Raw genomic sequence first — 8,034 nt, forward strand, 5'->3', positions numbered from 1 at the left:
CAACCGAACGGTCATGGTATCGCTCATAGATTTCGTCATTTTGTAGGCTACGGAATCGTCCATCCTCATGTACGTGGAGGATTCTTCTCCCAAACGCGCCCAAGAGTTCACAATTCTTCTTGCTAAGAACCCAAGTCTCCGAGGAATACATGAGAACTGGCAAGATCATTGTCTTGTACAGTATGAGCTTTGACCCTGTGGTGAGACGTTTTGAGCAGAACAGTTTTTGTAAGCTGAAATAGGCTCTGTTGACTGACAGCAACAAGATCGAGTGGTCTTGAGAGAGATCCTGCTGCTTTTATCGGGACTCGCACATTGTCTCATGGCCGTGTACAGTTTTACCCTGACTATGCTGTCATAGGCGGCTTTAAAGTCGATGTATAGATGGTGCAACTGTTGTCCATATTCCAACAGTTTTTCCATCGCTTGTCGCAGAGAGAAAATCTGATCTGTTGCTGATTTCCCTGGAGTGAAGCCTCCTTGGTATGGACCAATGATGTTCTGAGCGTATGGGGCTATCCGGCCTAGCAAGATAGAGGAGAATATCTTTTAGATGGTACTCAGCAACGTGATACCTCTATAACTACTGCACTGTATGATATCTCCCTTTTTATGTGTTAGACAGATAATCCCTCGTTGCCAATCGTCAGGCATTGATTCGCTGTCCCATACCTTGAGCACAAGTTGATGAACCACTTGGTGTAACTGGTCGCCTCCATATTTAACTAATTCGGCTGTAATTCCATCGGCTCCTGGCGATTTATGATTTTTTGGCCGATGAATTGCACGTACTGTTTCTCCTAAACTTGGTGGTGGCAGTATTTGTCCGTCGTCTTCAGTTGGCGGGACCTCCAACTCGCCGATGTTCTGGTTGTTCAGTAGCTCATCAAAGTACTCAACCCATCGCTCTAATATGCCCATTCTGTCGGAAATCAGATTTCCCTCTTTGTCTCGGCAGGATGAACATCGAGGTGTATAAGGCTTTATCCTGCTGACTTGTTGGTAAAACTTCCGCGCCTGGTGCGGTTGCTCCCTGTATTTTTCTAGTTCACAGACTTGTTGGTTCTCCCAGGCTTCCTTTTTCCGTCTGTGAAGTCGCTTCTCCGCTCGACGGAGTTCGTGATAAGTCTTGAGCATACAATCAACAATTTGTACATTCGATGGTAATCCATTATTCTACTAGTCCGGTGTAACGCGCTTGCACATCTCTATGCTAGCTGGGCTGACGAACGGTGGGAAGTTTTGGACACTTCAGTTCCTCACGTGTCATTTGCCAAAATTTCAACTATTCTTTTACCGAACCAGCCTCTACCCATAAAACAAAAATCCTCCCCATATTATCACCTGTTCGCAGGATTGCTTGCATACAAAACACTTCGTATTAGCTCAAAAGCAAACCAGAAAATGCATTCACCAGGGTTGGGCAGCAGAGTGAGATTTACGATCAAGTCATGCAAGACATGGTGAAAACACCAACAAAAAAGGTTAACGATCATTTGGAGATATTCGGAAAATTTATAAATTAGAAATGGAAATATTTAAATGGATTCTATGGAAGCTGAAGGAAGGGGCGTGATCAAGGGATAGAATAAGTCCCAGGGAGGCACGTGGATCAGTACACACGGTAGAGCATAAAACCTGGGAAATGCCAGTTGAACCAACACCAACAGCTTTACTACCAAACCCGAACGGAGCAAGACGAAGGTCAGTGTCCCACGGCTAAAAACTAGACAAATCCTACCAACTGATCCTCCAGCTTGGAGGTCAGGCAGGGCTTACAGCTCTATATGGAAAACAATGAACTATATTGGCGATAAAAGGACGAACCCGGCAACGAAAACGGAATAACGATTTACACATTTTCTTATGGAATGTGCGCTCCCTGTGCAACAAAGAGCGGCCAAACAGGTAACGATACCCTGTAATAGCGTTGCAGGAGATTCTTTGGACAGGAACGCTTTCCTGGATGAGAGTATCTACACTATTTTTTTACGTTCCTACTTTACGTAGACTCGTATCACTGGATTGCGCAGCACTAAACAAAAAGCCATTCTATAACTTGAATATCAGCATTTATTTTACAGTAAATTATACAGCCATACTGTATAATTAATTAAAGAACAATTCCCTCAACTGGTACAATTCAAGGCGTATTTACAACCGACAATCTGTTTTAACTCTGAAACTAGGATGACTCCCGTGAGCGGACCTCTGGCCCTTTTATACCCCGCGGAACATTCCAGAAAAGCATGCAAAGACTTTTCTAGAAAATAGGAGCATGTACTTTCATCTTTCATTTCTTTGGCCCTTTTGCAAGGTTAGGTTATTCACATAGTCTCACCCAATCCTAATCCTAAGCATCTAGTCGAATAAAACCGCCGTCTGCCCTTCGTTGTAGTTTCAGTGACATCTAAATTCTTCTTGCCTACTTTTAATTATGCTTCAAAATGATGCCCCGTCAACCATCAACATTTGTATGATGCCACGGCCTTCATCAATTTTACAACTTGGCCAACCATTGCCGTCCAGCATATGCCTGCCCTTTCGATTTCGAGATTTCAAGTTCTTCTTGTCAATCGTTTCCTGCCTCTTCACACTTCCTGTTTGACGACTTATCAACTCTGATGACGCTGACACTGATTGACTGACACTGTCTGTGCCACCGGCTTTGCACTGTCTTGCCAGGTAATTTCCAGTACGAGTTCATCTGTCGAAGTAGTAGCTAATACCTGGGCAGCCAAACCCACGCCTGCGCAAGAATTTTAAGGGCACAAGCCAAAATATCAGTCTTATATTCATTAAATCGACAACTTCCTATGAAACCAATCGCCGCACAGAGTAACAATTGAAACCTCTGAACAACAGGTTGAGTTTTGCGGTCGAAGGTCGAGGTATCATCACCAACCACGCATCCCTCCGGACCAAAAGAGCACATCAGGACTGCAATAACGGACCCCATTTAGAAAAATAACATTGGAAAAGCCAGGAACACCGATAATGCATGGGAAAGGAAGGAAGTCAAGGACCTCGTTGAAGAAACCAATCTACTAAATTAAAGCAGGCAAATGGTATTCAATAGTTACATTGGACAAAGAGGGCTACAAGAACCGGATGGTTGCTCAAGAAAAGACCTTACAGGAGACTCACAACCGATCCTCTACCAGAACTCGTAAAACAGGTGGACCAGATAAGGAGATAAGGGAAAAGTTTCCGCGGAAATGTCTCGTTAGTTGATCCGAAAACTCGAGGAAGGCGGAATGTTGCTATTCATTGACGACTAAGCAACATCAACAACAAAAATTTTTTCAATAAAAAGGCAAGTTAAAACAGTATACGCCGCAGGTCAGAATCTGTGTGGAGCTATTAGGGGTAATATAAACAGTTAAAAGAAGCCCTGATCGGGTACACCATCCCTCCCCGTACATCAACAAAATCTTCACAACTAACCTAAAAGCTAAATTGACTACAGCTGGTCTGACGCCATAGTTTTGGACGAGATATGTAAATGATATCTGCACCATCGGACAAAAGAAAGCCGAAAATACGCTTAACTTCCACAAAAAACTGCATCCTTATATCAAATTCATCCTGGATATGGAATGGAAGGCAACTGCCATTCTTAGTCCAAATATTGAGAAGAAACTCAAAGAAATTAGACCTGAAGTTCTACAGGAAACCCCACCCCAGCAGTTCGAACCAGGCTCATTAGCACAAAACCGCCTCCTTTAACCACATGACCAACTGGATGCTAACCCTTTCCATATCCATAACAAGGCGTGGTGAAAAGGACAAAACATATTTCTGTGATGTGGCCAATACACTAACCTGACCATCAGCAGTTTTACCAGCAAGTGGAAGAGGACCTTTCGTCAGCAAACGCGCTTCAAGCTAAATCCGCACTAATAACCTTAAAGATAATAGTTTGGGAATCTAACCATATTTCCTTTCATTAGAACGAAAACTGGAGATATATGGTTTGGACGTCGATTTCAGCGGCAGAAATAGCCAACTTAAAGCTTGTCTGAGATCCATCAAGGACCCAATCGACAAAATAATCAAATCCGGGACATACCAAATTTGCTGCGTGGATTCCAATAAAATGTACATCTTAAGCCGGCGGGAAAAAAAGGAGCGACAGATTTTAAATGCTCTATTTAGCTTGTGTTGAACTATCATATTGAAATCCCGTTTAAATGACACTCGTAGTTTACCTTTTTCTCCTAGGCTCTGGAACTGTTTGACACATTACTTTGAGCTAGTCTTCTCCTTCTCCCGGCTTAAAGAGCCTTCAAGCCAGGGAATTCCTTTCACCATGCTCTTGCGATTGTAGACGGCTTTTCGTTCCTTAGCAAACAGGGCAACAGGGATCTCTTCCGTGATCGCCATCGCGGCCGGTCCTAAGACAGTACGATAAGTAGACGCCGCTCGCAAAGCTTCAGGATCTGGTGCCTTTTTATGTTTAATGATGAGAACTGCTTCTTCGAGCTTCGAGGGGGCAGTCCCCGTCATCTTTCACCCTGTTGTCATCAACACGTACAGAATGAATTTATAGCTATGTCTTCGTGAGTGCCCATTTACCCCGCTGACTAAGTTTTGCCAGCCGGGAGCTTTTTTTATTTATCTCACTTTCAGCTGATCTTGATTCTGCCTTTGTGACGCATGGCTCCTCGCGTGCATGTAAACCTTGTGCCAAACGGTGAAGCTATTAACACTCTTTCTGCCGTACACCAATAAATAGAAGGTTTGTTTCGGATGAGGCCTCTCCGGGGCATGTCGACTTCACAGGCTGCCGTTATTAGGTTCATCAAGCACCCTACAGCGCGCCGCTGCTTGATCCGTGAGCTTTAGTGAATTTCCCGAAGTTCACCCTTGCGATGTTTCACACGCAGGGGGAACGCAGGGTTGATGTCAAACATCAAATCAAACACAAATAACGTCAACCACTTCGAACGCGATATACTGGTGGCCACTTATCGAGAAGTTTTCTAGGCCTAGCCACCCGTCTAGCGACGGTGCCAGAGGTCACCATGCAAAAGTTAAGCCAAGGAAGCTTCCTTCGCAGCCTGAGTGCCGCACGTCCGCTTGGATTCGATGTTTAAAACTACGAGCGGAGTTCTCGCCGCCAATTCCAAGGTCCATTTCACTCTGGCGCCTGGTTGAGCATGCCTTATTCAAGGGCCCTAGCATTAAGATCAGGGCTCGCCTCTCCGTTCCCAAAATGCCGAGCGAGTCTACGTCGAAAGTCCGGCATCGTCTTATTCGGCGTTAGGTAAATACTAAAAAACACCGTATCCACCCAAAGCCATTCCCTTGGCCTTGGATAAGAACCCGGTGTCGAATGCCATCCCGAACCCAGATGACAGCGGTACCCAATAAGTTGAGATGCCATGAAGCCAAATCTTTGTTCGCTGATTAGTAATAGATCAGCTTTTTCCTTCGCAGCGAACTGCGCTAGAAACTCGTGAGCATCATGCTAGTCGCGTTCTTACACTTTCTAGTTCCGCATTCAAGACTGGACCCCGCCATGGAACTGCAGTCAAAACCCTTTCGTCAGACGCGCCACACAGAGAAGTGACTGACCAGCCTTCTTTACAATATACCACTAGAGCTATTCCAAAATCCCTAATCATAACTTGCTTCAGTGGGCGTTCAGACCGCTTAATTTCTGGCCTCCTCAACTCACTTCGATTGCACCGCTCCACTCAATCTGAATAATTCAGCTGCCTGCAGAAGTGGCCCTGGGGTAAAAGTAGTCCACCGAAATAACTGTTTGATAGGATATGTAGGCTGACTCAAGTACATCTGACTCTGCAAACTCTCAGGGGTTCTCCATAGTGAGGAGTCCTATCACCTCTACTGTGCGATCTGGTAATGGACCAGTTGCTAGGTTGTATGGATGGTATCAGCATACTCATATCGAGATAATTCATCAAATTCAAGCTCCGAATTTTCGAATGAGAGGTTGGATATGGATAGCACGTTGTAATGAGTCCCGTCCTTATCTATGGAGCTAAAAAAGAAGCAAGCTGTCCAAAAACTGCCGCTTCAAAAAATCGGCGGGCATGCATTGTGTAAGTGCCATAAGGAGCACATCTTTATGTGCCAGAGAGACGCCGCTGTAACCTTTGGACCTCATGATAAGAAGACAGAATAGGACTTGCAGGGAACAGACTTCAGTTGAAAGATTTGTAAGAGCCTATGACATACGAGAATAGCAGGGTCACCAACGCAATCACAAAACCAACCCTCAGAAAGGATAGTGACTTTACGTCACTCAAATACACCTTCAATTGCAAAGTTTCAGTCATCCACTGGAATGATATCTAAACTAGGTGGAATACATGGAGTGAATAACATGTGACAATCCGTAGGTCAGCATGCCGCTGCTTTCCTGAGGACGGTTTGCTCTGAGAGTCAAACAACACTAAAATCCTTTAGATTACCCCCAACCAAATATAAGTACACTTTTGGTCACGCTGCTCCCAGGGCAGAGGTGAGGCAGCATCTGATGAGTTGCCTCTGCCCTGGAGGAAACCGTCAGTCATTCTTTTGGTACGTTTTAGGACCTAAGAAATGATGGAAGAATGAAAGGTTTACAAAAAGTGGACGCTAGTTATACTATTTTCTGAAGTACTTTACATTTTTAGATATTGACCATATAATCTACTCCTAGGGTAATAAAAACGTAAAAAAAGATAATGGTATGCTGAACCTCACCTGTCGTAAATAATTCTTTTTGCGCTTCACAAGTTGCCAGAATGTTTCACTGTATATCCAATAAAATGGCACTTGATTTGATTGATTACACAAACTAGGTAACAACTCTTTAGAATAATCTAAAAAACTAGAAGAATTCAACTGTAGATGCTGCACTGAATACAAAAAAGTCGGTTACGAAATAACTAGTCACAAAACTGCCAGACAATGGAAACCGAGTGTTAAGCAAAGGTTGTCCGGTCGCGTCTATTCTAACGTCGTCTTCGTATTTTCTCAATCTAATTAAGCGCCAGAATACTTGAGGCAATTAACACAATACACCTGTAACCGCGATCTTTTTTCCTTTCCGCATGACACAAAATTTATACAATATTTTGTATCAGCTCGGCTAATGTTGCGTTACATTTGCGCGCATTCACAACAATTAGATAAGAGAAGTATCTATCGTCGTTCAGTTGATCCGCATTGGATTACAAATGACTTTCAGCCTACGTTTTTCAGTATTATTTGCCCTAAGTATTTTTTTTTCAATTTTCTGTTTTGATTTAACACTTGACTGACCACAAGGTATTGTGTGACAAAAAAGATACATTAGCGACACAGTGACAAAAAAATAACAACAACATCCGCAAGCACTGCTGCGTTTTCCGTCGTCAATCGGAATAGTGCACTCGTTTAACATGAAAATCGGTGACGAATTTTCACACCCACATATGTTGCTCCCAAATACCCAACTGTAGTCACTTAAGATCTTGAGAACATCGATGAACACCACATTAGATACTTAGCAGGATCACTACCGACTAATTACTACCATTTCGCTAAACTCGAGTCCGCCCCCGTACACTAACCGTTCGAATCGCGTGGAAAATGATTCACAAAAGCGTTTGATTTTTCGTTGACGTTGTCTCAACTAACGTCGATGTAAACTGATCAAGTTTCGCGCTACGACTGATTTTGCACGCTTTTCAGATACCGGCTTCGCTGGTCCTCCATTCAGATTCATCAGAGCTCACATTCGGATCGTAAACAACCACGAAATAACCACTATCAGCAACAAATGCTTGATCTACCTGTATCTGTTAGCAACATTTCCAGCAACATTCGCGCACAAGCTTACAAGCTAGAGTTCAGATACTTTTACCAAGCTGTTGCAGTAAGCGATGAGAACGACCTTGTCCACAGCCTCTGGAACGATTCATAGACGAGCACTATTAATGTGCATCGATGCAATGGAATGCGTTAGGTCAGAATCGGAAGTCGGAATGTTTGACTTTCGAAGATATTCAGATATAAATATAATAGATACAAATGTAT

The 8,034-nt window shown here is 43.6% G+C and overlaps 1 protein-coding gene across 1 annotated transcript in view; it reads right to left on the bottom strand.

The window, feature by feature from the left end:
• LOC119656695 overlaps nucleotides 1-7,688 on the bottom strand; it is a 554,004-nt gene extending 546,316 nt beyond the window's left edge. The window contains exon 1 of the mRNA XM_038063198.1: nucleotides 6,718-7,688. The gene's annotated coding sequence lies outside the window, so the exon portion shown is untranslated. The remainder of the gene's footprint in view (nucleotides 1-6,717) is intronic.
• Between the last annotated feature and the right edge of the window lie 346 nt (nucleotides 7,689-8,034).

This window comes from Hermetia illucens, chromosome 5, assembly GCF_905115235.1.
Source record: "Hermetia illucens chromosome 5, iHerIll2.2.curated.20191125, whole genome shotgun sequence".
NCBI classification, from domain to species: Eukaryota; Metazoa; Arthropoda; class Insecta; order Diptera; family Stratiomyidae; genus Hermetia; species Hermetia illucens.